The sequence below is a fragment of the Neopsephotus bourkii genome, unplaced genomic scaffold, assembly GCF_033783945.1.
Source record: "Neopsephotus bourkii isolate Nb327-2 ecotype Australia unplaced genomic scaffold, CSIRO-AGI_Nbou_v1 NB_1080, whole genome shotgun sequence".
NCBI lineage: Eukaryota > Metazoa > Chordata > Aves > Psittaciformes > Psittacidae > Neopsephotus > Neopsephotus bourkii.
This window is the reverse complement of record NW_026901568.1, coordinates 1,521,151-1,547,642: the sequence shown is the minus strand read 5'-3', so window position 1 is coordinate 1,547,642 and position 26,492 is coordinate 1,521,151. Positions and strand designations below refer to the sequence as shown.

Below are 26,492 nucleotides of genomic sequence, written 5' to 3'. Positions count from 1 at the left end.
CTGGCTGTACAAGCAGTACAAGCTAGTTCCTGGTAACTGGCTAGCAAGACAGTATTGTGGATCTGCATGTATTCCCCACACCTGGATGTGCTGTGTTTGTTACCCATCAAGGTAAGTGAGGTAAGCCCGTTTTTTCTCTAGTGTAGCAGAACAGTGTGAGCAAACTCCATTTTACTCCCATTTTTCAAAGCAAGCCAGCAGCAGGACCTTTGAAGGTATAGCTGTGATAACAGCTACTGCTGCAAGACACTTACGGGTCAGAGGGGTTTTGGTGGATTGCTTGGGTGGCTCACCCACCCCATGTACTGTGCCTGTGTGCTTGCATTGTGATGAGAGTCGTTTCATGGCACCCCATCAATAAATGAAGCATTCTCTGGAGACCCTGAGCACTCTGTCCCCTGCCACACTGTCCTTGTTCAGGACTCCACGTGCACTATGTGCCACTGAATATATTGTTATGTGAGTGGGAATGTGCAGGAGAAGACAGACTTCTGAGTGGCGGAAATTAGTCTGAGGGGGAGAAATTAATAGGAGAAATGAATAGGCTCATTATCCAAATATGCTGTCATGGCAAAGAAGTGGAAGGAACCTCCATCTCTCCATCAGCAGCTGGGGTGTCCGATGGTAGCAGTGTAGAGTACATCTTCCAGCCTGCACAGGAGAAAGAAGATAGGCAGTGGTTGATTACCTCTTGGTTTTAAGTAAGTGTAGTATTGAGCACAAATTAAAAACAACCTTGAAACTGCACAGATTCATAAAACTGTACTCTGGGATTTTAAAAATTACCTCCATTGGAATCCTGGAAGCATCTGTTACATAATTAATGCACTTAAAATATATGCTATTTATGATTAATCCAGGCCTGTAGTGTGTGCTAGTTAAATGTCTGGATCCCAGGGTGCAAGGCGAGGAGAGAAATGCGGTTGTAATCTGTTTGATGGTTATAGGAAAGGACATTTGCTACAAATAAATACATTTTCCTTAGTCTTTTCATTTGTCAGGGCCAAACTTATGTCTGTTGTGCTGAGTTTGTTGACTGGTAAATGTTTTGAGATTTGTGCTGATAATTCTGTAGATCTACCAGAAAAAATAACTCAAGAATAATTGGGGAGATTGACCATACAGTAATGTACCATACGTGTGATGGTGTTGCTGGGTTGATGATCTTGAGTATGGTATATGCAATTAAAAGTGTTAAGGCTCAGTACCATGAAGCTTTTCAAACACTCTCTGAGATACACAGATACTTCAGGGGATGCGTGTTTCCCAAAGGATAACTTGCCAAAGTTACTGGATGCCTTGTGTCTCCCCTCCAGGGAAGTATTTCAGGCAGAGACCTCCTGGGTGAGTGGCGGAGCAAAGTGGAGCACAGCAGGCAAACTGCGTCTTGACAAACCTCAGCCTGCACAGCTGGGTTTTTATCAGGAGGGTTTTGGGGCTCTGTAGCCTTACTTTTTTGGAGGCTTCTTAGTTATCATTCAGCCAGTGTGCCCTGGCACAGTTCCTGGCATCACATTTCCTCTGATGGATTTTTCTCTCTGCCCTCTGTTTCTGTTCCCTTTTTTTCCCCTTCCCCTTCATCTGACCTCTGACTTGTCAGGTTGGTGCAGGATCGTGCTGTGTGAACCCCTTTTCTTCTTCCATCTTATTTTCGTTACTGTTTTGTAAAAGCCCACAGGCTGTTAGGATTGTCCATCACACTGTTGTGTTCCAGTGTCCCATATTGTGGCAGCCTGTGGGTGGCCATGGTTCCTGCTTTTCCCTGTCTGCCTTGGGCTGGCTGAGCATCCCACTGCAGTGGCAAGAGTTGCACTGTGCCATGGAAGCCTGTAAAAAAGGTCCCTTTCCAAATAATTATTTTCTTGAGTGAACAGTTGTCATATCTGTTGGCTCAGGAAGCATTTTGGGGTCGAGTGCTGCAGGTCCCATTGTACCTGGTTTATCCTGTATTGTTTCTGGATTAATAAAGGGGTTACCCATATTGAAACAATACATGATCTTCTATGTACCTGTCTGCTGTGTGGCCAAGACAAAGCATGGTGTGGAGGTTGGCTTCTGTATGTGTTGGTCTCTGTCCTAGCACCCTAGACCTGCAGTGGAGACAAGGATAGGGAGGGGAAACCAGTTGTCTTCCACTTGCTTTTGATGTGTCCGTGCTTGGCAGTGTGGTCTTTCAGCACTGTACCCAGAATGGAAGCTGGAGACCTCATTGCTTATTGCCCCGTGCAGGAATGTGAGGCGTATGGCAGCCTGACTTTCCCAGTGTTCTCTCCCCAAGGCTGTCTGCATCGCCAATACTGGAAGTGAGTTGCTAATAAAGTTGGGTTTCCACTTACTATGTGTTGTCTCAAGTTGTTTCTGCACTCCAGAGTCCCTGACATCCCTTCAGAATGTAATGAGGAAGGAGCGAGCCTGGTTTTGTGAAAGACGGAGGTATTGTAAACTATGTCGGGAAAACTCTTTACCCGTGGACTCTGCTCTTGGCTTTTCCTTGCCATTAATCTCAATGGAAACATCACTTCTGATTTTTCCCACTGTATAATGCTAACCCTTGTTATCTTTGTAGCCTGAAACTGCTCAGCACGGGTTTTTCCTTTAGTCCTGAAGAGAGATGGATGTTGGGATGCGTGTGCACGAGACTGTGTTTCTAGCAAATTGGGACCAAAAAAGATAATTAATTACTATTAGTAACTTAATTTTTTGCAAACTAAAGAGCCCCAAAGAGAAACCCACTTCAAAAGCTCTTTGTTTCTCCCCCCCTCCTTTTTTTGTTAACAAAGGATACGTTCTAGCTGTATTTCAGTGGTCTAGAGTTTCAGCCGCTTGCTTTGATACCGGTTTGTGTGAAAGTAGTTGTGTCAGACAGAAGGAAATGATAAAATCTATGAATTAAGGGAAAAGATGAGAAGGGCAGCGGGTAGCATGAAATGGAGATGTGTTCGGATCTAACAAGCATTCCTACGAGCAGACCCTGGTTTCTCTACTCACTACAGGCCAGGTTGATGATGTTTGGCAAGATTAATGGGTTGGGGTGGGTGGCTGATAAAGATCTTAAGGAAAAGCAGATTCTGGTGACTACAGTATTGCAAGTTTATTTTTAGAACTCGATCACACTGGAGTTGCTAGCATTAGAAAAACTTCTTAGCTCACATTATACTGTGAATTTCTTTCATTTATTTTTAAAGTGGAAATTTTGCAAGCTGACGTTTTGCAGCATGCGTAGTACGATTTGGCTGACAGCATTGTCTGGCAAAAGAAATAACCAAATTATTATTCAGTCATGGGTTTTTAACAGCCGCAAAGCAAGTGGATGTTAACTAAATGATGCAATTTATTCCCTTCCTGCTTATTGCCAGCTTGCCTATTACAGAGAGACTGCCAGCTTTAAATAAGTGGTACCCAGATGGTAGTCGCATGACGCCCACTTGGTTACAGAGCCTAAGCACGGAATAACTCGGCAGCCACTACAAGCTGTGGGTCAATTGAGGGGGAATGCCTGTTGCTTCACAGTTTTGCATATGTAAATCTGTTAATGTTATGTCAGTATTGTGCGGTCTAAACACAAGCATTGCCTTTCTCTGGGGCCCAGATGAACTTGGATCGCCGCCCAGTTAATGAGGAGCTGAGTGCGGAGTGGCAGTCGGAGGCTGCCGCTGCCGCTTGCTTCCTCGGTGTGAACTCGCCACATCCCGGATGCTCTCCTCCAGCAGCGCTGCCCGGGGCTGGCAAGCCTGGCCGGAGCAGCGGGGCAAACACCCCCTCTATTTTTATCTCCAGCACGGAAGAGGGTTGGCTTGGCTGGGTTGACGTTTTCTTTCTGTCTGCCACACTTCTGTGCTCGCCTTCATCGACTGCAGATGTGGCGCGCAGCCGCCTCCGAGAAGTCGTGAACTGTGTCGTCTGCGCCCTTTAACAGCCAACATCTGCTGCGGCTGCCTGATGGAAGCGGCATGGAAACAATTTCTGGGGAGAGCACTGAAGTTTACCCCTACAGACGATTACTTTATATTAATTGTATCGAGATAGTTACCATACGAGTTGGGTTTGAAGCTGATCTCCCACCCCCCCACCCTCCCTTTTTTATTATTGTTTTAAAAGCAGTAGTTAAAATTGTTTGACATGGGAACGCTTTTTACTGTTGATCATTTCTGGTTCTGAAAAGTTTATTACAATGGGTGAAAACAACAACCAAAAAAACCCATAAAAAGCTGGGCCTGTAATATGCTTAAAGGCTAAAAGAGTGCCAATAGTGTTGATTTAACCAAAGAAAATGTTCCTGGAGGTACTGTAAATTTTATGTGCCAGATGAAAAGCATTAAGTGTGTTATTTTTCATGAAGGAAAAACATTGTGATTTTTAACCATTTTGTAAATTATATTAATGCTGTAATATGGCTTAAAAAGTCTTGGACCTGTTCCAGGAGCACTCGCCCCATGAGCAGGTCCCACAGGGATGCGGGCTGGGGCCCTGGCTGGAGCAGGGTTGGGTGTAGGGACTCAGCAGGCAGAAACCTCTTTCTAGGCAAAGCACTCTGTTGTCACTTGTTTTTTTTTTCTCCCCATTTTCTTCTTCGTTGGAAGTTGGAAGTGAGCATTTTAAATGCAGCAAGAATGAAACTGAGGGGGAAAATAAGCTGCTTTGGAATGTAGCAGAAAGCTGAGATGGTTCAGTATTCTATCTTTATTTTGCTAATTATTTGTCATGGAGATGAGAGTTGATTCCCTGAGATTTCTTTTAAGCCTCTTAAGAGTAATTTTTAGGGCTAATGGTAATTTTCCTCCACTGGATGTTCCCCAGCTACAGTGTTGTGGTGCTGCTTGCCAGCATGGCTGAGAAATAAGCTGAAGGTTCAGCATACGGACCAGCAAGGGGAAAAAGTGATGGGGAAAACCAAGTAAGTGATGTAGGGATCGTATGAAGGGTTATAACTTAGGGATGCGTCTGTCACTGCCATCGCTTAGTCTGGAATGGGAATTGGTCCAGCAATTGTCGTTTTTGGTGGAAAATTAGTTAGCAGTTGTTGAAGAGCCCATAGCAAATTCTGATACAATAAAAGTAAATCATGCTAGGCATTGGTTTATATGTGATTTTTTTCAGTTCCTTATATTAGCATGAGAACTATAGCTTACCCTACTGAAAACTTAATTAGGCAAACAGAATGCTATGTTAGCAGACACTTAAAAACCCAATGTGCTCAGGACTGGATTCAAATAAGTTAATAAGAGTTATATTAGGTGTTTCTAATGGTACTTTCCATTTTTGAAAATAAATGCTGTCTTTGGTAATAAGCCACCCACACTTTTTTTGGGTAATAGTTTAATTGAAAGGCTTGATTATGTCCATTTAGTGCCAGAGCATCCCTGCTGCTGTGCGGTATGTTAATGCAAGTCTCTTCATACACTTTATATTTGGATGCCTGATATAAAGCTCCTATAGGAGAAAAACTGGGATGAGAAAAGGAAACAATCTGTTGTGGAGTATGCTCAGAAGAGCCAGCAGACAGGGGCAGAACAAATATTCAGAGTTAGTGTGGGTGTAGGGGTGCATGCATGTTTGTATGTAATGTATTTAAAATGCCAATAGCTTATGCCTTTTGAAGGCTACGAATCATAGCTGCCATATTAGATACACCATTTCCAAAAATAATGCCAGGAACAGACTGATACTGATTGTTTGAAAAAGCATTATTATTCCATGATACATTTTTGGGGCTTCTGTCCCCACTTAAACCAGGTGTTTCCATGCAGCGTTCCTCAAAAATTGTTTGCTGGAAGGATTTTGATTCCAAATTGAAGGTATATTCTTAAGGTTTTTTCCTCCCAGAAGGTGGAATGACAAGGAGAGAATGTTCTTACTTTGTTTCTTACTCATTTCAGCAAATAGATATTTTTAGACAAAGGACGTTAATGTAAAGCCTGCACATTTAAGCTGGCATTCGGAAGTCTGGGACTTTGTTATTCTATAACTGTTGCTCCACTGTTTCCTCTCCGTCTGCATGCTTCTGCCTACAAAGTGGGAATGGGTGAAAGTTGCCGTGTTAAGAGGGTGCTGAAGGATTTAAATAATGCTTGTGAAGTGCTGAGGCCATCTAATACAGGGTGTTTTGATAATAAAAAGAATCCGTGTCTTCAACCACTCTCAGCCTGAACATGACTGCGCTGTTGGTGCCATACAGCGGGTGTGTATAGTGTTTCTTAACAGTGAACACAGATGGTTTTATGCCACCAAGCAGAATTGCCAAAGGTTGCAGACTTTAAAACATTTCTTGAACATCAGTAAAGCAGCATTTATTTGTTACGCTGTTGGTACAGACCATGGCATGTGTGCTTTCTAAAAATTTTGGGTTAATGTTTACGTGTGGTGGACCAGTAAATGTGTGTGTCTGTCATGGGTATGGCAGCCTTTATTTGGCAAAAAGGGCAGAGCCTGGTTACGTGATAAGGATAACTTTGCCAGAAAATAAGCGGTACAGCAGTGTGCAAAAAAAGAAAAAAGAGAATGCATAAAAATACCTTTAGTTTGTCATCATTTTGCACCCATCTCTAAACAACGGAAACCTTCAGTGCTAACAAGCACTCACAGTAGAGCTAGAGAGGTCCTTTCAGAGCAGAGATGGTTTGGGGGATTCCCTGAGAGAAGATCAGATAAGATAGTAAGTGGAGGATTCAGGCGGAAAAGTGGTTTGGAATTGCAAATCAGTGGTTTGCCCATAAGTGCTTTACGTTGGCTGTGGTGTTTTCTGATCGTATGTATATATATATTTATTTTTTCCCCCCAAGATGTTGAACAATTTTTCACCCGCCTTTAGGCTCTCTCAAAAGGGTCCTGATTTTCAAAGGTTGTACACTCCAGAGCTCTGCAGGCTGATGAGAAATCACTGCTTGTTCTCTTGAGGCTCCTGATTTCTGTATGTGATAGAGCTCCTCACTTTCAAATGCTTTAGCATAATTCATTGCTTTCTTGAACATTGTAGGAGGTTGAATAAATATGATTTCTGAAGTATGTATGTATACATAGATATATGTATGTATATATAAAGCAATGAAACTTGGACATGCTGGGTGTTAAGCAACTCGCCAAAAGCAACAGGAGGAACCAATGTCAGAACAGGACTTAAATATCTCTTGCTCATTGGTGATCCCACAGCTGGGCAGGATCCAGCTAAGCAAACTGTGATGTGGTGACTGTTCTGCCTCTTCCCACACAATGTACTTACAATTTATTTGCGATATATTGTAAAATATATTGAAATATTTAGGGAGTTTGACATATTTCATGTAATGACTGGAGGATGGTAGGTTTTAGTGCATCACTTGGTTCAAGCCCTCTAGACCTTGGCCAGTTCTTTCCTGATGTGAAACGTAAAGCCTTCATCTGGGCGAAAAAACCCAAACTTTATAACTTTAATAAATCTACCAATACCTGGCTGCAAAGAGAGGTAAGTGGGTATGGGCGGGAGAGGGGGTTATTGTTCTTACCTGTTTGCTTAGCTTGGAAGAAGCAGGAGGAGAGTGGCTGGGTGGCACAGGGATGTGTTCATCCCCACCACTGATGGCATGCATAATGGCAGGCACAGGCAGGTCCTAGCTGCCTAGCACCAGCATGGGTTTCATGGGGCTGGCTGCCTTGGGACATGACTGGTCACCACAGCAGAGGTGGCTGAATCTGCATAAAATGTCCTTCTCAGGTCTGTGGGAGCCTTGTTCTAGCATGTTGTCATTTTCAGCTTATCTCTCAGTTGTGACCCCTAGTCTGGTCATCTCTGTCCTTGCACTTTCGCTGCTCTGCTTTCACAGACAGAATCATCTGGGCTATGCTTTCAGCCCCAGGTAGGAATCGAGTGTTTTACAGACAGCACCAATATCCAGCTGCATCCTCAAATCACCTTCAGTGCCTACTGCCCTCTTTCAAATGGCCTGAAACTTACAGCTTCATTTCATCCATGAGGCAGTCAAGCTATCTCAAATCACTGGCACTCTCAAGACTGAAAATACTGTTGGCATAACACAAGTATAATTACTGTCAGTATAATCAACAAGGATTACTGGATTGATTTCTCTCTTCCTTTTTTTCCTTCAGATGTTTAAGAAACCCCAAACTTGAATAGGAGTACGTAACTTGGTATTGTTCCCCATTGCTGGAGGCATCCTTCTGAGCCAGAGCTCGGCTTTCCCTAGGAGATGTAGGATCTTGCATACTGTCAGTTTAGGTTATGGGTACAGTGTTGCCAAACCCATAGGTATAGTAGCAAGGAGAAGGCAGCACTGATCATGCTGTTTTGTCCAGCAAAATGCTTCCCCAGTTGTGCATGGTTTGTCAGCTGGGGAGCCTGCTGCTTCCCCCGGGGCAGGCGGAGAGGAGAGGGAGGCAGCATCAGCAGCAAGGAGGATGTGATGAAACAGTGATAGTGATCTGGAGCTTGGGAGATGGTTCTCTTGAATCCTCCCTCGATGCTAACTTCACTGCAGATAAAAGCTGAAAAATGTTTGGTCTCCTTGGTGATTTGGGTGAGGGTGAAAATGGCTTTAATCTTTTTGGCTGAAGTCTGAAATGGAGGTATAACCTCCCTTGCATCTGGCAAAGGAACATGTTTTTTACAGGTGTAGCTTTGGGTTTTTGTCCTGTGTTCTCTTGCAAATGAGCTTCCCTTTCTTTTCTTTCCTTTTTTTTTTTTTTTTTTTTTAAACATACATATGCCTCCTTTTGGAAATTCTTGTTTCCATCCAGGCACCTGCATTTCAAGTCTCTATCATGCAGATTCATTTTTCTCTTTAGACGTGTGCCATGCTGACAGGCCTAAGGCTAGAACATGCTTTTTATCTATGAAGGCTTTCTCTTGCACTTTCACTTCGAGAAGGTAATACTTTGAGGTGAAGGCAAGGGGCTGTGCCTTGCTCTTGAGAGCCAAGATCTGGGCTGTTGCTCTGGGTGGAAAGTCAGATTGTTTCGCACTTGTGACTTGGGATCAGGAATACTAAAAGGTTTGCATGTCTGACTGGAAGGAAGAGAGATTTGGATAAGACCTGTTTGAAGAGAGACTTTTGAGCTTAACTTCTGGATTTAACTTTCATTTATCAAAACGCACAAAATCTGAAGAGGAAGGTTGAATTTTGGGGGTTGTGTCCTCATGGTCTGTGTTCTGGCTTTTTTTAAATGCTGGACTAGTACATGAACAGAGATCTTGAACATTCCATGAATTCAGATGAGATGAATCTAAAAATCATAAGTTATGCATGCATCAAGGTTGCATCAAAAGTTCTTGAGATATACAGCCATTTTATTGAAGCCTTGTTGTGCAGGCACTGTGCTTTGCCATCTTCTGGGCTGCCCCAGGATCATCTTCATTAACTCCCACTGTCTTCTGCATTAATACTGTCTTCTGTGCTCCATTTAGATTTTCTTTAAAGCGTTACATAAACAACTATCATGTAAATACAGGCATTTGTAATGGTGCTTTTAAATTAAAAAGACTCTTGGATTCATGCAAGTAGACACATGCTTGCACAAAATAACTTTTGGCTTCCCCCTAACACTTTTCAGAATAATTTAAAGGAAGAAAAGATTTGCAAACAGTTGTAAAAGAGCCATAAAAAACTGTCAAATACCAGACCTTCAGCTAATTGTAAACTGTTTTGCTCTTGGAAGTCATACAACATTGATCTCATAGCTGCTTCATTAAGAAGGTGCTTCTCTTTAGCACAGGAGCTGCTTGCCTAGGTAGCCATGAGCAAAAATAGCAAGAGATCTTGGGCTTCTGCTATGAATGCCCAGTATAAACTAGAATAGCTCCAGGCAACTGAAGTATTCTGTACCAAAAAGGAAGGCAAGCATTGCAGGGAACTGAACAGGAAAAAGCTGCAGAGCTGAAAACTTCATTTTTTTTTTTCCCCTCCTCCCAACTGCTTTACCCTAGAAAAGCCACATCATCCCCAGCCCTTTGTGGGCAGGCATGGCAGAGGTGGGATGTGTTATGGGAGGACTCACTGGCACAGGAGGATGCAGGTGTGGGTGATGGGTGCAGTAATGCCTGCAGGTTTGCTCTCTGACTGTCCTTATGGAATATGTTCTAATCTTTAATTTTCAAAGGGAGACATGAAGAATAATCTCTTCTGGACAGAGAATTGGCCAGCTGGTTAGTTGCATCATTTTTATTTTTTTTTCAGGGTAGCAAGGACGACAAGCACCCGTGGGTCAGCTTTTTCTGACTGGCATTGGTGGAAAAAAAAAAGTCAATAGTCCATTAGACTAGATTGTTGGAAAAACTTTTCTCTGAACTCAGCTCTAATTCTGAAGCTGGGGGATAGTTTACTTGAAGAATGTGCATAGCTCTTTGCATTGTGTCCTTCCAGTGCCATGAATTGGGGTGTCTGCTTCACAGAAATATTAATAGCAACCTACTGGGTCTCATCTCTGGTGTGTTCACTCTCAGTCTCTCCTTCAACCAGTTTCTAAAGCCTTATCATTAAATCTCTTTAAGAAGGGAAATTCTTGCCTTTGTGTATTGGTTGGGCTGATGAATGGTCGTCTGTTATCTGCTCAGTCCATGACTGAGTCAGGCTGTCAGAGAGACAGAGCTGAAGTCAAAGGGACTTTATTTCAGGCTTCTCTACCTCTTCTGGGTTAGCCATGGAGTGGATTCTCTTGCCATCTGTTCCTGAACCAGAAACGTTCTGTTTTACAAGAGGGAGGCCTGGGGATTTTATCTGACCCAGCCATTTCCTTTGTGATTTCCCAGTTTCCTTCCCCTGCAGCAGTCCCGTGCTGATCCCTCACTTCCAGCCTTGAAGATGTGTCTCCCTTTGCAATGATTCTTCTAGCTGCTGAACAAGGGGAGGGAAACCGAAGTGTCACTGCTTACCCCTTGTGAATTTGAACATCACCCATGCATGCTCAGTTCCTGGAAGTCTGGGTCTGTACTGGCAGTTGAATGCCTTGGTTTGCAAGTGTTGATGTGCTACTTGGGAGGTGGGGGGAAGGTTAAAATCCTGTGTATGCTTCTAAAACAAGGTCAGCTTTTCTCTGAAAAACTCATGTGTGAGTTATCTGACAGCAGGTCTCTGTGCTTACAAGGTCTGACTTGGGTGCGTGCAAATAACTGTTCAGACCAGTTTCAGTGCATGTTCTGTATTGGGTAATGCAGCTTTAAGCATTAGGTGTTTTCCCCCAGCCCAGAAGTAACTGCAAGTAGGGACTGAGTTGCCAAACCTTAATCAGGGTTGTTTTGCTGATTATTTAATATCTACCAGGGGCTGAATTCCTGGCTGAAAGACATTGTAGGGTGGCAGTCTTCTAGAGAGTGGATTTTGGCTGGTCAGAACTGGATGTAAGGGCAGCCTTCAGGAAAACCAGTTAGCCTCGATTTTGTTGCTGAGTGGGCATGAGCCATGCTGCAGGCTCCTGGATTTTGGAGCATGCTAGCACCCTGGTGGCCTGTTTAGCTGGAAAGGGTGAGCATGGAGAGACCCGAAAGAGGCTTGAGTGAACAGGAGGTTGCCTACAGCTCTGCCATTGCAGTGCACTGTAAATGGTCAGGGAATAGGGCAGCACTTAATAATTTTAGGAAGAAATTCCTGGAAACACAAACGAAACAATACAAAGTGGGGGAAAAGAAACCCCAAAGCATACCCCAAAATCATCTGTGTGCCCAGATAGATACCATATACCATCTCTCATGCAATGGTTTGGTGGGTTAGTGTGCTGCTGTCCTTGCTAGCTTAGATGTAACTTTCTTTTCTGATCTCATTCACATTCCTTATCAGAAGCATGTCAGAGAATTGGTAAATCATCCAGTAGATTTTGGCCTATCTAGCTGCAGTAATGCTCAACTTTGCATTTTGTGTGGTATGCTTAAATTGTTTTGAAAGCATTAGGAAAGAAGGGACTATATACAACTTGGTCAGGAAAGCCTTTGTGATTCCTCTATGACTCTCTAGGTGGTAAGACCAGTTGCTAGCCCCTGCTTGATGTCTCACAATCCTGCCCTTCCCTGACTCATCTGGTGCTAACAGTGAGTTTTCTTGCATCTTCTTTCCTCATTTATCTGTGGGGTTTTTGTGTGCGTCTACTTCCAACTCTTTTCCAATTGTGAGAACCACTGTGTGTGTGGCTGTTAAGGACCACTCTGACTTCTGCATCCCCTCATGGCTTTGTTCTGCCTCACAGAGAAAACATGAAGTTTATCCATGCTTTCCCAGCTCTCCTCAGTTTTGCTCCATTTTAACCACCATCCTGTATCCTGGAATCATCAGTACCTCTTCATTGCATCAGTGCAGCTAAGCTCTCTCCGAGCAGCACTTTGCTACTTGTTTCCCAATGATAGCCCTCTCGGGTATGAGTGACTCTGTGTCAGTGAGAAAGTACATCTTATTTTTGGACTGTCATCTACAATGTGATTTTTATTGCACCCAGCAGCACTGTCTGCCATTGTAACGGGGCACTACGGTCTGTTATGCATCGTCCCCTGCCAGGTAGTAGGAGAATGAAAACGAGATCCTTATCCTAGACCTGAGCCAGCAGAGGTACAGGGAGATGTGCAACGTGGGAGAAAGACCATGCAGGAGAGGAAAACCAAGCATGGACCTCTTGATGAAATCTCCAGCTGGTGGCTGAACTCCAGAACTGTTTTTCTCTCCACAGCGTCAGCCTTAGTTGGTCTCCAGATGCTGCCACTATATGAATATTCAGAGCCAATAAAATATGCACAATACCGTAAACCTTGCCAGGGTGAGGATCTTGAGGGCTCGATGAACTTTGTAACAGCATTACTCACTTGTAGGGGCACGACTGATGCAGCAATTGATTTCTCAGTTGAGGCTTCACCACCTTTTGAGCAGAGTTCGTCCTTGTTTGCTTTTCATAATAGCGTTATTACACTTCACTGGCAGCAGGACGAGGGAGAAGTGACCATGCAGCTTTTCATTCCTGTTTTCATTCCTTGTGTGCTCCTGTGCCATAATCAACAGTGGTGAACACCAGTCTGTCAGGCTTGAATTTTACATATCTGATCTGTTATCAGATGACTGTCATGGTATTAACAGTAATGTAAAATATTGTTTTAACTCAGAATTTTCCAACAGCTACAGAACAAAGGCCCAAAGAGCTTCAATATTAATGAAAAAAAGCAAGAGGAAAAAAAAAAAACCATGAAGCGATGCTGCAGTAGCAAGAATACAAAAAAAATGCATCTTTAAACTTTTTTTTTCTCCTGATCTACTTTCTGTGTGACTCACGAGCCAGGCTCTAAAATGGCCTCCAAACATGCATGCATAATTTTGCACATCCAAGTGTCTGTATATGCAGTCCTCTTAAATATCCCCAAGGCGTTGGCTTTGCTGCTGGGGTGGGGTGGGAAAGGGGCTAAGGACTTCATCACCAGAAGGGCCTTAACTTGTGCTAGTATAGCTTCCCTGATGGCCTTGCCCCAGCTTTCAGTGTGTGTCAGTCAATGACCAGCATCCATGCAACCTGCTCTTCTCCACAGGTTTATGCTGGCCTACCTAGCTTAAAGAATGTTTGCTTCTTTTTTTTTTTTTTTGGCCTTTTTTTTGGTTCCTCTTATATGAAAGGCATAGCCTGTGAAAGAAGACATGGGCTTTCTGAGTACCAGCTATATTCCAGGAACTAGCTGGACAAGGGAGGGTGAGGGAGAACCAGACTTTGCAAAAAGTTCTTCATGAAGCTATAGAAATGAGGCGGAGACCACCTTTGGGCTGATGGCATTGCTTTTTCGTCATAGGGCAGTGGGGCCTGCTGCCCCTGCTGATAGAATCAACAAGTAAACAGATTAAAAATTAAATCTGGTTACCTGTTTCTGTTTTGTTTTTCTTTCAGTAATTCCTGACAGGACCCCTTTTAAAGCAGGCATCTCATGTGTGCATCTCATACCTTTTGTAAAATAATAAAGAGCTCTTAAATGAAAAGCCAGCATGTGGATGTGCTCGCAGGTGTCAGAGCAAGGTTTTCACCCTGAGGAGGGGATGTATAAACTGTTCTCAGCTGAAGCAACAGAGGCCAGTTAACAGCCAGAGTCATGGGTGGCTCTTCTACAGCTTATGATAATAAATCCTAATTTTAGGAGTTTGATGTGCAGATGACATCCCCTTTTCTGAAAGTGGCCTGTGTGTGCAGTGATACTTGGCGCGTGTTTTGGATGCTTATTGTCGGTCAGGGTAGGGTGAGCATACCTGACATAGCAGAAAGGTGTTGATTTGATTAAAATCTGGCTCTATTGTCTGGCAGAAGCCCTGAATCCCCCTTTTACCCTTTCTGCAAGCAGAAAGAAGTGCAATTTTCATTCAGCATAGATGTTTCCCTTTCATCCCTGAAGCTGATTTTTTTTTTTCCTGCAGCAGTTTTGGTGAAATTATGTATCACTTGTGATAATTCATTTTAAAAATTCCTGAGCTGTGTGGCTTACTTTCATGAAAATTCATTTAGATAAAATTAGATATTATTGTTTAATGAGGTGGCATTTCAATTTAGACCTTGCATCATGCATATACCAAGAGTTTTTTATGGAATAGTTAGGTTCATTTGAGTAATAAAGGCTGAATCATGGGGGCTTTAATTCTTAATCGCTGTGAGGATTGTTATCTGTGGGATGTGAGCTGTCTTAGTGGTATTCAATCAAGTGTCCACTTAGCCGTGACCAGAAGTAATTGCTCCCAAGTGGGTTGCACAATGACCTGTTAATACTTGCTTTGACCCTCTGACCTTGTCTGCCCCATTGTTTAGGATTTTATAGCGAACGAGTCTGCATTTCTGTGGGGTCAAGTAGATATCTGAGGTCAAACATTTTCTGATTACTCCATAGTGTACACTGTAAGTCTGCGGAGTTGTTGCATAGCAATAGTCACCGCTTCAGAGAAGGACGCGAAGGGTTGGGAAATTGTCTTCCTGAATGCATGTAAACAGTTTAATATTTTACTGAAAGAAGTTCATCTTGTAAATTAGGTATGAATAATACATTTGTAATTACTACTCATGTCTTTAAACACTTGTGTCTTAATTGGCTTGGGTATTTTTTTAATGTATTTGCATTTTGTCAGGGAAGTTAATTTTAACTTGCAGGGATGGAAGGCAAGTTGCGTGTACTGGGGATGGCTTTGTCCTGCATCTCTTTAACGTCTGGGCTTGTGTCAGTGCTTCTACATGAGTTCAGGTGGGGATTGCTTCATCCCTGCCTCAGACTGCTGTGGTCAACTATTTTATGTGCCTCTCACAGCCTTCCAGAATTAATTTGACCTACTTGTTGATGACTGCGACCCGTGGATGGTTGGGTGTCCTGTATTAATTTATTGGCTACGTTTAAATGTCACTGAAAGCACGGTCATATTGTGCAGTAATTTGCGGGTGGAGTTGCCGTGTGTAGCTGAAATGCAGTATATTCTTAACAGTGTATCTGGCAAAATAGCACCATTGCACAAACAAAGCCTTGGTATTGTTTGTAGCACTACTCCCTCGTTTCATGTGGTGATTACCGAGTTCACTAGCCAAAACACTTCTGTGCACTCTTCAGCCTTGTGGGTCAGCTTCACTCTAAAATAACATCTATGCCCCTCTCTTGGCATCACATCCTAGGGAAAATATTTTTATCATCGTTCCCTGAGCAGGGCTGGTGTGATGACACAAAGCAGTTGGATCACTATACAGTTTGGGGACAAACACAGCTAGCGTTCCTGTGAGAGAAGCAGACTATAGTCAACTGAGTAAGCAAGAAACGAGTGCTAGAGAGAAAACTATATAGCATATGTGGGGGAGAAAAACAAAACAGTGACTCTTTCCACTGCCAGAATATTTAAAAACAAACAAACAAGAAAGCAAAGCAAAGCACGCCTTGCAGTGAAGGGAACCTGAGGATTTGTCTTACTATGCATGAAGCCATGTGTGGATCTCCTCTTGCCGGAAGGCTCGCGGGGAGGTTGGACTTCCCGTTCCCTGAGACCCTGTCGTGGCTAGTGCAGGACCTCATAAGGCCATGCGTGAGTTGGCCACAGAGCTACTTCTTGATTTGGTTCCTCATGTCTTAAAACCACATGAAAACTGCGGCCTTTTGTGCCAGATTGTCCTGAGGCCTTCTCTGTTGTAAGCTTTGGGCACAGCTGGGTTTATGAGGCACTTTCCTTTGCAGGTGTTGGTATTTCATGTCCCACTACACTCCTCTTGTCCCCCTTGGGCTGGGGACGCTGTTGGCGCAGGTACCGGTGCGGCCGTGTGGTCTTGTTTCCCACCCAAACTGACCTGAGGGATCACCAGAGGCAGACATGATGACTGCCTGTCTCTGGGCCGTCTACCTCTGCCTCCCCGCTGCAGCTCGCCTCAGGAGGGAGCGTCTCCTCACATCTCCTCACATCTCCTCACATCTCCTCATGCTCTCTGGAACATGTAACTTTGGGAGATGGTGTAGAAGAGGCTTTTCACCTTGTGTTGCTCAGGGTCTGGTTGCTTCATTGGATGGTGCAATCCCTTCTTCTGGGGGCCTGCAGAGACCCCAGGTAAGGTGAACTGGGAATCAGGAGCCTTACCCTCCTTGTGCTGTGGAGTGAGAAGGGTGGTGGGACTGTGGGGAGGGCACCAGAAACGCAGTTCTTAGGTGCGTATTGTAGGGTCTATGGTAATGAAACAAGCTTCTAGTCGTTAACAGTTAGCTAGGGCCAGAACATTACTCATAAAGACCCAATCCAGAGGGCTTTGTGAACTTGATTTTTGAGGTTTTCACAAGAAAATGGTGTGTTCTCTACTCCCGTTTCTAAATAAAAAAGTATATGTATGCAGCTTGAAAAACTGCATACACAGCATCTCCAACATGATACTTGTTGCCTTGTACCAAGCCCAGGCACTCTAGGTCCCTTCTCTGCTGGTGGTGTCTGCAGCAGAGCACTAGGAACTTGCTTTTGGTGGGAAGATCTTGTGCCGAGTCCAGAATAAACAGAGTATTTCTTAACTTCTGAAAGGAATGTGAGTGGATGCCATGGAAATGAAAGATCCTGTTTAACACGGGTACTGCAACCTTGATCTTTTTTTTGTATTTTTAATTGAAATCTGGGAAAACATCTTAATATGTTGCAGAGGGTTTTTGGAAAGCCTGCGTTTTCCCACATGCCTGGGTCTGTGCAATGCCTTTGTAGGTGGTGTGTGGTTTGTGTCAATCATCAGTCAGGTGCTAATGGTGATAGAGCCTTCTTCAGCCTCTGAACCTGGTGCATTTCAGCTTCATTGATCTTTGCAAACACGCTTATACAAGCTGGGGGAGCTGCAGGCTTGGAGCCACAGTTTTCAGCCATCTCCAGAGTTTCCTTTTGTAGCTCAGGAAAAGGCAGAATACCAGTTCTGCAGCAGCCTCAGACATCACTGCGGTGAGCCCTTCCTTTGCCTTGATATCATTTAGCTATTTCATTTTTCCCCCAGCAGAATAAGCAGCAGCACAGATTGGTCATTGTAATTAATTTTGTGCAGGAAGCAAGGGCTGAATGTTCCAGCATCTCCTGGTTTTCATTCGGGTTGAAGAGGGCACTCCTTGTCCCTGCAACACTCCCTGTCCTGCTGGACAAACTGTCCCTTTTGCAGTCATTTCAAGGAAAATGTGATACTTCTCATGGGATTGGGTATGGGTTTGGCATGAAATTTTAGGGGATATAGCGTCCTCATTGGATGCAGATTGGGGCAGCTGTTGGTCCAAATGAACAAAAGGATTAAATTAAAATACAACTGTCGTCGGGTCAGTTTGTGCCTGTGGCCTTTTGAGCTCTTCTTGCTATGACTGGTTGCATCTTGCTGCTTTTCTGAATCCACCAGCAAGAGCGTATCATAAGAAATTGAAACTGCTGTATCAGCCCAGTCATATCAGTGTATGATAATGGTGCCCTGCACTCTTGGGGCCATATGCCTTCTATCATCAATTTGGGTTTTTTTTCCCAGAAACGTTACATAGCTATTAGCATGGTCCTAGGACAGCTTGTGGAGCTGTTCCTGCCAAGCACTGAACAGCCCTAAGAAGTTGTTAAAACTGTAAATGCGAAGCAGAAGCACTCAGCAATTTCAGAAGTGCTCGGCACCTTCCAGGATAGAGCAATTTAAAAAAGAAAAAAAAAAACCAACCACACAACAAAAAACATGAGATGTAGTTATGCAAATTATGACCTTTAAATGCATTTTATATTTGGATTGAAGTTGCTAACGCATTCTTTCCAAGTTCTGTTTTCCCAGTGCGATTCTGCTTCAGGTGCTTTTCTTTGTATTGGTGGAGCGGAGTGGTGGTGGCCTCGTGGAGGGAGTGTGGGACATGGTGACTGAGAAGAGCAGCCACCATGCGCTGGGATGGGTAGCACATTGGTTAACAAGGGGCCTGAATAGGTAGATTTTAATTTCACTGGAGGGCCTGAGCACATTAACTAGATGGCGGATTCCTCATTAGCTAGATGGATTAAAATTTGTATCATGGCTGATGCCTATCCTGACTAATACATGTAACTAACAGCTCGTCCTACTAGAGCTATTGGATGTGGCTTGGGTGGAGGGGAGGGATTGGCTTCTGCGGAGGATATTTGCAGAAAGTCACATTTCCACCATATGTTAGCAGGAGTCTCTTTGGATGCAGGTTTTGGATGGAGTCCTCAGTGTTGCTGTAGTCTGGTTTGTCCTTTTTCTAGCAGTAGTTCTGAATCATACCAACTCCTTGGATTCTTCGGTGTGTTTCCTGAAGGACAGTGGAACATTTCTGCTGGCTCAGCTGCCTTTCACCCCTTACTTCACACTGATGAAGTAGTAAGTTCTGGAGGATTTAAGGCAAATTTTTGCGGCAGTCAGGAGTGAGAAGGGCTGCAAAAAAAAAAAAAAAAATCTGAAAATTCTGCCAAATTAATAAGAAAAAAAAGAAAAATAAAGCTAGAAAAGGAAGGTACCAGGAACCTCACCAATCCTGATTCAGGTCTGGCTTGTGACAAATCATTATGTAGGAAGGGAAATATCCCTTTAATTTTTAATAGCTTTGCAGTGAAGTTTTATTAGGCAATAATTTGGTTCCTGAGTGGATAAAGGATAAGTGTGAGGGCTGAGTAATTTTGTCCCCTCCTGTGCAGTTGGGAAAGGAAGAGAGGGGTCATGGCGAGACAGCTGCCTTGTGAAGCTCAAAGCAGCATCCTTCTCCGTGCCACAAGCATACCGAATGTTTCCAAATGGATGTTTACAACATAAATATGTTCAGGATGTGGGTAGCGAGAGAAGTGTGGGAATAGACGCGAAGGTGCATGGGAGTGGGGCTGCGAAGGGGGAGGTGTGAAGAGAGCCAGGAGAGTGTGATGCACATTTTGCAGATAACTTCTCTTCGGGTACCTCCTTCCAAAGCCTGGGTGCGCACTTCCCTGCTCCTACCAGCCTGTCCTGGGGCCTTATGTTCACTGCAGAGAGCTGCTCTTACTGTCTCTGCTAATGTCACCAGCCTCTTTATTTTCAGAATGTTTTCTATTTTCAGGGTACAACAGTTGATAATAAGCCTCGATTGGTCAGGTAGCTTAATTTGTAGTTTGGTTGTTGGTGTTTGGTGTTTCATACAGTATTTCCCAGGCACTGAGTGCAATAGACATTTCACTGGCGATTAATAAAGCAGTGTAGGGCACTCCTCGATAATATAATCCTTATGCCAGCCTGGTTGCTAAACCCATGAGTCCCTCAGGCAGTAGTAGACAACTACACTTGGCGTTGCTGCTTGTTTTACTGTTGTCTCAGATGACTAGGCAGCATTTCTGCGATTTTAAGGCGGCGTGTTACTGCAGTATCTGGGATGAAATTACCAGTTACAGATGTATAGGTGACAATCTGACTCCCTTCAGCTGTTGAGCATCGGTGACTTGGGGAGGCTGGTGGCATGGGGCGCATTCATCGCTCTGTGCTGAGGATCAGAAATGAGCAGCTGGCCTTCTCTTGTCATTTTTTTCCTCCTGTTTTGAACATCTGCTTGCCTGATTGTTTTCTGGTTTTTTCTTTTTTTTTAGGTTTTTTTTTCTGTTTTTTTCTGTGGCTCTTTTAATTTGTGGTAAATGTGTATTTAATGTAAGTAAGATGTTAGCTTCTGTCTAGTTTTTCAGCAAGCATTCCAGTAATTACTGGAGTACCTTTGAATGCTACAGCTGCTATTTCTAAGTTAAAGAATCACATTTTCCAAGCATTTATAACTGAATTCACATGGGTAAAACTTGGCATTCAGATTGCTGGCCCACATATCTTATTTTGTCTTGATCCTTCAGGTTAGCACATCAGCTTTGTATTTGATTACAGTGGTCAAAATGGCTTCTTGCCGCTTTGGGTGGGCTTCTAGTACTGTTTTATGAAATTGTTTTAATTTAAAAAGAAAATAATACTGATTTGGGCTCTGAAATGATTTCTTCATAGTTACTGCCATGGGCTGGTGTCTTCCCCTGCTCTCCTTACCCCTTAATACTGTGAAGCAATCACTATTATTTTAATATTATTTGTTGGTACATCCCTGGTAAGCTGCTCAGAACATGGTTTGATCCTTTCTCTGCTGATGTCAGGCAATCCCTTTGTGCCAAAGGACGTTGGCTAAGGCCAAGCTTCCCCCCATACCCTCGGCAATGTGAACTCAGCTTTCCCAGATGCTCCTGGAGGGAGATGCACCCAGTTCCTGTTGATTTTAGGAAATTAAAAAACAACAACCGTGATTTTAAATTCACCTTACATTCCCATCACAGATCGTAGCGTGAGGTCTGCAGGTTTTTGACGACCTGTGGATTGGCTGCACCAGTGCTTTGCTTTGCATTATTTGAGTGCAGGGTGGTTCTGAGGATGTCCCAGTGCTGACAACGCAGCACCAGCCCTGTGGCTGCTATGCAGCAGTAAGTGACACTCTCTCCCCTCCCTCTTCTTATTTTCTTTTCAAGTGTAATTTTTGCATTTCCTGCACAGAGAGGTATTTATATATTTTTTTTATATATAATTTTTATGGCTATTTGCAAGTTGAAAGGTAGCAAAAAAAAGAAAGGGTGCAGGGAAGGTTGAAATTTGACCTCCAAATATACTTAGTAGATGTGGTGATAATTACAGAGCTTAGCTTTGGTGGAAATGGGTACAATGTATGGTTTGTTTCTCTGGGTAGGTATGCTAAGTGTAGGGCAGATGAGTTGAACAATAAAAGCTGAAATGATGGATCTGGTAGAGCGAAGTACTTCAGAAAATTACATTATTTAGTAACACAAATTTTGTGAAAAAGCCTCAGTCTTCCAATAAAAGCTTGAGAATAGAGCCAGACTTAATTAACTACCAATATTAATTTATGTCATTGTTATCAGCAGTAGTTTTACTCACATTTTAATATTTGAGCTGCTTAACTCTTCTTTGCAGTAAATGTCCCTTTAATGGGACATGTAAAATGATGTTCCACATGTAATTATACTTTAATTACATATATTCAGGAGGGAAACATATCCAAAGAATAGACACTGGACTTTGTCTTCAACTTAAGTTTTATTTGCATGTTATAGGAGCTAGTATCTATAGGCTCTGCACTACTTGGTGCTCCATGCCTCTTGCACTCTGCACAGCACTTGCCCTTGGATGCAGATATGGGTGCATGAGCATGGAGGAGCAGTACCCATTTCTCACACAGGGTCATGTGTGCTTGGTGCAGGGAATGACTGTCTTGTGAGCCATCTGCAGGGCTGCTTGGGGCGAGCATGGGCAGAAAATGACCTAAAGCACCCTTCCTGCTCCTCTGCGCGGCGCCGATGGGTGCATGATGGGTGTCCCCTGTGCCACACTGTCTTCTCCCTAGTGGCAGGACCTACAGAGACAGCAGACAGCCAGGACTGTGGACTTTGGCTCAGCGGTGTTTTACGAATCACAAGGAATTCATAACTTTGGAATTCAGCAAGTTTGCACAACTCCGTGCGTCTGTCGCTCCATCAGCACGCGCCGGCCTTCTGCCTTTCTCACTGCGTGCATCTCTGGCTAAGGATCCTGTGATTAACGGCCCAACTTGTACTCAAGAGCATCCTAGCAGCAGTGCTGCAAAGTCCGCTGCTGCACAGGGAGCGTGCCGACAAGGGAACGGCAGTGCTGGGGAGCTCAGGCCAGGCTGGGGCGGCTGCTCTGTGGTTTGTTGTGTCTGGTTTGGTTCCTTCTTTTCAAGTTGCAGTTGCATTTGGTCATTTGAAGCTTATTTTCCTAGTCTGGCCAAGCCAGCAGGATCCCCGTGCGCTGCAGGGGAACATAAAACATCAGCCTTTAAGCTGGAGTGCTCAGTAGATAAGGATTTTAAGACTCTTGCATCATGCACTGTGTCTTATGGGCTTACTTAGTATACTCTATTTGATTTAATTTAGATATTGAATAAGGAGAAATACTTTAATAGCCAGAAAAAGTACTGTACGATGTAGAGCCTCTTGTTTTCCCATTGCCTTAAAGACAAGATGGCTGGGAGGGCTGACTTAGGCTGCAATTACATCTATTTAATTGTAGGAAGTAACAGGGTGTTTTCAAGCTGCTTAAAAATGATGTTACGCCTTATCTGTGCTGTGAAGTGTTTCAAAAAGCCAACAAGAATTCACCGGGCTTTTGTCCGATTTTATATTTTCCGTGACTGAAAGTAAAGAATAACTTTTCAACCTTTGGAAAGATTAGGAAATGTGCAGAATTAGTGGATTATTTCAGTTGGATGGCTTGGGGAGGGCATGAAAAGTCAGTGGGTGACTCTGGCAGTAGTCCCTCCCTTCCCCATGTAGAAGTACAAATAAAAGTTGTAGCTGAGTCTCTACAAATGTTAGCTTGCATGCTGCTAGGTAGCCATTTATCTTGCTCAAAGATTTGGTTTGCTGCTTGTTTGTATTGGCAGGATTGAGGATGGCTGGGGAGCAGGAGGTGCTGTTGGATGGCGTTCCCAGGAGATAAGGAGAACCTCGGGGATGCGGTTTACAGTGTTGTGTGCCTGGGGGTCAGCCTTGGTGGCTGTGCTGTTGTCACCGCTTCACAGGAGGCTATGACAAGTGGCTGCTATCTGTGAGCAATATAGATTAACAGGGGTAAGAACAGACCCGCCATGGGAGATTTTACTGTAGCAGTGAATGGGGAGCTGGGAGGAGAAGTGAAATACTTGCAAGTCGTAAAGGCAGTGGGTTCAGGAGTTCTGAGGTGGGATTGAGATTGTTTGCAGAGATCCCTTGGCTGGCCAAGATCTACACACTGGATCGCATTGCTGTAAAGGGCTTGTGTACCATTTACTAAACGCCACAAAAAGTGGATAGGTTTGCATCTATTAATTATTATTTTTATATATGCATTTATTATTTTATATAGTATATATTTATATATTACACAACATGTTTTTGCATTTATTTATTATTTATAGATAACCTTTCATTTGAGACTATTAGTGATTGCGTGAGTCTGTACCACCCTGCAGTAATCACAGTTGGGTATCCTCTCTCAGTCCGTGAGAGCTCGGAGGATCTTCAGAGTGGGTGAAAATCATCCCATACACAGGTTTAAGAAAAGACAGGGAGGAGAAAAGGAAGAAAAGGGAAAAGAAAAGCAGGCCTCCCAAAAGCTGTGGTGAAACTCAGTATTAGCAAATGCTTCTAGGAAGTTTGACTGAGAGCCATATGGCAATGTGGGGAGTATGATCCATTGCTCCAAAAGTTGGTCTCTGAATCAGCCTATTGACTTCAACAGCACTTAATCATGTGTTTTAACTCTTCTTTGAAAAGGCTTGCATTCCTGAATCATGTCCTCTGATTTTAACCACTAGACAGTACTTTTTTTTTGTGGTAGCAGACAAGTTCAGTCATATTTCTGTGACTAAGTTTGCAAGTTTTGACTGCATCACTACTGAAATATGCTGATGAATATTCCCCTTCTTATCAAAATCCAAACATTTGCCTCTGTCCTTGAATTTTAGGGTGAAACTGAGTGTCTTCCTGGGATGGGGTTGGTGAGATGCTGCAGGATACTCTGTGATCTTTGTATGTTCATCTGCAGAGCATTATGGATGCTGTGGTGGTGATAAATGGGTGAAAACAGTGATCTCGAATTACTGCCCTGAATTCAGCTTTCAAAAGCCCTGTTTGTGGTTTGGTTAGTATATGTGTGATTGAGCCCATATACTAACACAAGAACACAAGAACTAGTCACATGAGTCCAAATTTGGATTGTAGTTGGATGCTGAAAGACATCCTGGAGCTTCACATGTGGCTGTGATCCCTCAGGGATGATTTGGACTCTGCGTTTGGTGAAAGGAAATGGTGGGCAGCTCTTTGGGATGTACTAGTTAATGTCCATTGCATCCACAAGTCCCCCTTGCCCTGGTGTTACTGCGCAGGTAGAGTTGCTGGGTACCAAGGCATGGGTGTTGGCGGGTCCAGTGGGCTCTGTTCACAACTACCACAGTATCAGAAACACAGGGGATATGTGTTTTTCTGCATCAGTCTGTCCTTTATTAACAGGAAACTCCGGGCAAGCCCCTGTGCTGCTACCTGGTTCGGCACACAGCAGGGCAAAAATCCTGTCCCAGCCTGTTCCCAGGGAGGGGGTGCGTGAGCTTTGCTTTCATCCCTAAGAATCATTACATTTCAGTAGAATTTTTTGCCTCACCTTTCCATGTTTTTACAGCTAAAGCAGTTTTTACTTCCCAACTTTCAACATCTGGAATTCGGTTTCAGTTTATTAAAAAAGAAAAAAAAATCAAAATCCACAGTCCGGATGAAACACCAATGCCTTTGTGTTTGCCCACAATTTCTAGCTTTAATTTTGTATCCTTGGCAAATGCCAGTAGTCTGAAGTAATTGCATGTTCAGTAGCTGCTGTTTTCTGCTGCATCTTAGTCTTAACCATTTCTTCTTTAATTATTTTTCCTGTTAGACACTTTTCTAATTGGGATAATACCAAAATGATTAATCAAATTAAGCATGAGAGCGAAGTGGCTGATGCACAAAGCTGTATGGAGCTGCTGTCTTCTGCAGCGAGGTTGTCTCCCTGTAGCTGAAGTTGCTTAATGGGCCTCTTAGGCTCTTATTTTTTCATTTTAATAAGGTGGTGTGTAGATCCCATTGACTTCAGTTGTTGATTGGGATTCCTGACAGCGGGAAATTAAGCCCCTTCTTTGTGACCGAGCTGAAGGCCAGATTTTGAAGGATTTTCAAACGCTTAGCACCCATAATTGGGGTTAGATTTATTTATTTATTTTATTTTATTGGAAAAAGTTCAGTTCTCATTGGACATCTAAATAAGGGTGAGAGATTATGATACTTGTAGCAACTGGTATTCCTGGGGTTCTGGTTCTGAACTGGTTCTGAAGTTCTTTTAGAAGAACCTGGCTCCTAATGAGCTAGTTACTTTGCTGTTCAAGTAAGAGTTCTGTTGTTCTGCATTTCTGCTTTGTTTGCAGATGCCATTTCTGCAAATTCTGTTTTTTGAGGAGAAAATTCCTTTCTTTTGCCCCATTTTTCTGTGTTTTCTGTGGTGGTTGTGGGAGAAGGAGTGGCAGAAAGAGTTGCGAGTAAATTAGACAACTGTAGGAAAAAAGGGGGACATACAAAATCAAGTGTTCTACTTGCGTAATCTGTTTAACATCAGTGAGGCTCGGAGCCTTGTGGGACATGGGAATAAAAGGAACATCTGTGCAGGCCACATGGCATGCTCTGGAGGAGCCCTCCATCCCAAGCAGCTCTGCTCTATTTGCAAATAAAAGCTCCAACCAACATCAAAAAGTTGAGGTGGATCCCAGCTGAAAGGGGAGAACAAATGTTACTGGTTGGTGTAATGAAGTTCCTCTTGCAAACAGCCTTCGTGGTCTTTTTAAGGGTGCTTTGGGCATGTGTTTCTAACAGCAATTTCTTTAAAGAGAAAAAAAAAAAGGAAGAAAAGTGTTACTTTTAAAAAAATTTATATATATGTATTGAAAGATTTTAGGAGATTGAGCATTTCAATCTGCAATCAGTTACAGGTAGATGAGGTAGAAATAAGAATAGGGATGGTAGCATTGATTTTTGGGAAGTGGGCTGCTTTGTTTGTTTGGTTTTGAGGAGGGAGGGTGGTGTGGGCTTTGTTTGTTTTTTCACCTGGATGTAGGCATCCTAAGATCCCAAGGCTTTCCAGGCTGGTGTTACTCCTCTTAGTTTGCTGGTGGTTGGTAAACAGCTCCATCATTAGGCAGGGCCCTGGGGAGCTGCAGCTGCTCCAGCCTTGTTCCCCCAGGGACACTCACTGGAGGGGAGGATAAACAAGGCAGCAGTGCATTTTATTTCCACTTACAACCTGCTTGAGTGCAGTAATTCTTGCAAGGACACATCTGGTTTGGGGCTTTGCATTTTCTAGGCAGGCGTTATTGTTTTTAACAGAGTCGTGTATCAGCAAGTCTGTATCAGGAAGGCATGTATTTTTTAATATGTAAATAGGAAAGGATGCTGTTCCATCTTTATTCCAATGTACCCAGGGTGGCAATAACGCTTTTTAGATCCCTGTGAAACAGATTGTATATGGCAAAATTA

General features: G+C 43.4%; 1 protein-coding gene across 12 annotated transcripts in view; it reads left to right on the top strand.

Annotated features, from left to right (window-relative positions):
- FOXP1 (forkhead box P1) overlaps positions 1-26,492 on the top strand; it is a 386,028-nt gene that overhangs the window by 15,273 nt on the left and 344,263 nt on the right. Inside the window, exon 1 of one of the 12 annotated variants that reach the window (XM_061362089.1) lies at positions 16,365-16,493. The exons of 10 other annotated variants lie outside the window; for them this stretch is intronic. The gene's annotated coding sequence lies outside the window, so the exon portion shown is untranslated. Of the gene's footprint in view, positions 1-16,364; positions 16,494-17,946; positions 18,763-26,492 lie in introns of those variants that run through there. One more of the 12 variants, XM_061362088.1, reaches the window with a different exon arrangement.